The 3,108-nt window shown below is 40.3% G+C and overlaps 1 protein-coding gene across 4 annotated transcripts in view; it reads right to left on the reverse strand.

Annotated features, from left to right (window-relative positions):
* epn3b (epsin 3b) overlaps nt 1-2,978 on the reverse strand; it is a 28,458-nt gene extending 25,480 nt beyond the window's left edge. For 2 of the 4 annotated variants that reach the window (XM_038271911.1, XM_038271910.1), the window contains exon 1: nt 2,607-2,978. The gene's annotated coding sequence lies outside the window, so the exon portion shown is untranslated. The remainder of the gene's footprint in view (nt 1-2,606) is intronic. The other 2 variants (XM_038271913.1, XM_038271912.1) reach the window with 2 other exon arrangements.
* Nucleotides 2,979-3,108: the final 130 nt, after the last annotated feature.

A 3,108-nucleotide genomic window follows, 5' to 3' on the forward strand; every position in this document is an offset into this window, starting at 1 on the left:
ACATAATTATTGCTTCGCGTCATTATTTACCTTTAAGCTTTGTGTCATAATAACATTTTAGAAAATTTTCAATTTTATCTACATACATAAAAAATCATTGTAAGCATTAACTGCTGTTCTAAAACTGCTAAAAGGATGCAGAGGATGGCTCATTTGCCTAAAAAGCCAACATCAGCAGCCCCATGGCAGCAGCACCGAGGGCCTCAGATGGAGATGGCTCTGTTATAAAACACTGAAGGGACGAATATGAGGGAGACTGTAGGTGCAGAAGGGACAGACAGAAGGAAGAGCATGAAGAGGAAAGCTGCAATGAGTATCAGCTTTCTGTATAATCATCTTGGACAGGTTCAAACGCAACCATTAGTGATGCTAAAAACATTCATGTTGTTGAAAAAACTGCTTTGAACCACATTTTCTGAGCATCACATCCCAACAAACATGCCACATTGAGGAGTTGATATAATGCTGAATCTAAAACAGCTTCAGAGCTCAAATAAGGAACCCAACAGTGTCACATAATTATGACATGAGCCGAATTCATTTGATTAAACCCATCAGAACAAACTGCTGAGATGCTTTGGGAATTAACCGAACAAATCAAATACTGTAGCTTATTGCTTTATTGAAGAGGTTTACTTCAATAAAGCAAACATTTTCTGATTCATTCACATCTATCACATGGGCAATAGTTCCTGAGGACCAGGGTGGGAGAGCAGTAAGTAGAAGTTTTTAACCATTCCTAAACCACTGCTACCTTGAGGCTGAGTACATTTCTCTGCTGAGTGAGTCGAACACTGCATTCAAATAGATCTCTATTTCCCTTTAAACTATCTACACCCCATAAGGATCCAAGGAGTTTTAGCCAAGGTCCACTGTAGGGATTTAAGGTTGTAGACATTTTGCAAAATTCCTCAGGTAGATAGCCTGTGTAAAGTAGCATTCATATGATGGCAAGATCTATGTTTTTTTTTGTTGTTGTCTGTTTTTTACAGAAAATCATTCACTGAAGTATTCCACTGGTTTCTCTGGGTTGCCTTCATAACGTGACGCCTTATGCCATGAGTTTCCCATGTAAGTGATGCACATGAAACCAGTCATCCATATGACTAAAATCAAAATGTGATTCATTAGTTAAGATTGCTTAGTTCTTGGATCCAATATTGATGGCAATGTGCAAGTTGCTATGGTTTTGGGGATGGCACATGATCAGCATGAACACCCTGAGTCTTTGGTCGTCCATCCCTGAGCTGAATGAACTGTGAATCCTTCTTTCTTTACCATCATTGCCTTCTTCAATCCTTTAATCTAGCTAGCTTAGAACACAGTGGACCAGGCTTTACTGCCCTTCTGAATCTGGGACCTTGTTGCTATGTTGATCCATCATCGGATCACTTTTGACAGATAGACCATTGCAGACAGGGAGCATGCCATTAGGACTGCAGTTTTGGAGGAACTCTAAACTCTAAACCAGCTGTGTTAACCAGGTGTTAAACTTGTGTTAACCAGGTGTTAAAATCAATTAAATCACTCCTCCTGCTTCTGGAAAAAAAAAAATGTTTTCTTCAGTGAATCATCCCAAAAACTAATATGTGCCATGATAAAAGACTAATGAGAATTATTAACCTATATTTATAGAGCTCACAAGGTTTTCATATGTGCAAATTTATGTTCAAGGTCTTTTAATTTAGGATAAAATGGAATAAAGAATTATGGGGGTTTTTTGCAGTTCTGATAGGCATGAAAAATCCAAAGAAAGATAGAAACCCCATACTTTAAAATTGCTGAGAAACCCTGAAGAATAAAAGTAACATAACAGGTTAATTTAGCCAATAAACCTAGACTGCTATAATGAATTATTCAGATAACTTTAATTTGTCCCTTTTTATCTATGGTGCAGTGAACAGGGAAGTGTAATGATGATACCTACATAACACAAACAAAATACACAGAAACACACAGTACAACACACAGTAAAGTAATCAATGCATCTAAAAATATAAAAGTAAAAATATAATTATTTTAATCAAATTGGTGTAGTTATGGCAAACATATGCCATATGTGAGAACAGAAAAAGAATAAACTAATTTCTTAGAAACTTGCAGCTGATTAAGTAATAGGGGTAAGTAAAGGGTAAAAGAGGCTGCAATTCATTTATCAACATAAGGTGTTTCAAGTTTTAGAGTCCTGTGCGTCATTTTCTCAGAATTAGCGTCACTCAGTTGTCTAAAAGTGCGCATGCGCGCTGATGTAGCAGGTGCGCGCTTCATTATTTTACATAGTTGCCGATCAGCAGGTAGGAGCTGATGAGAAATAATGATGCTATGCTGACACAAAAGGGCTTAGTGATTATAGTGATTAGTATTGGGTTTGTGAGGTGATGATGATAAAGTGTGTGTGTTGGTGGGGGGGAAACAAAGGTCTGCATAAACTCCCCCCTTTTCACCCCCGACGCATCTTAAACACACACCCCCTCATGCGGCGGTTTGCCATGTGAAGCATTGATTCCCTCTCTGCACTACAGACACATGACAAAGGCAAAGCAATGAGTGGTCGTGGCTTTGCCATAAATGAAACACTCAGATGAGGCGCATTGAGCGCTTCTTACCATCACTGCCGCTCATCTCTGGCGCTGTCCTCCCAGCATCCTCTCTTTCCTGCTGCCTTCCGCTTCAGTTCTTGCCGCAGATCCAGACAGGTCTCCCTACGCTGGGATCAGCTTAGCTCTACAGAGACAAACATCTCTGTGCTGCCTAAGTCTGAATTCCAGATCACTGTGGTTTTTTTTTATTTTTATGGTTGCTGGAAATCTATAAAGCAGGATCTGTCTTAGCGCTGATCACGGCCTGTACTGGGCGATACGAGTCTTTTCGAGCTGAGAATCGGTGTCTGTGAAATCCGCATAGGATAAACTACAACACACCGCTCACTCACTCACCCTCCCTCCCTCACTGCCTCTCAGGTTTCCTTCCACGCTGAGATCCACGCACACAGCAGGGAGCTAGAGAGAGGTTATAGAGGAGGGATGGGGGCGCATCTTTTGCTTTGTCAGCGCTCAACAAGACAGCATCTATTAACGGGAAGGGAGGCTGGAGATGTGAATAAACATC

The sequence above is a fragment of the Cyprinodon tularosa genome, unplaced genomic scaffold (assembly GCF_016077235.1).
Source record: "Cyprinodon tularosa strain WSP-4 unplaced genomic scaffold, ASM1607723v1 ctg81, whole genome shotgun sequence".
NCBI lineage: Eukaryota > Metazoa > Chordata > Actinopteri > Cyprinodontiformes > Cyprinodontidae > Cyprinodon > Cyprinodon tularosa.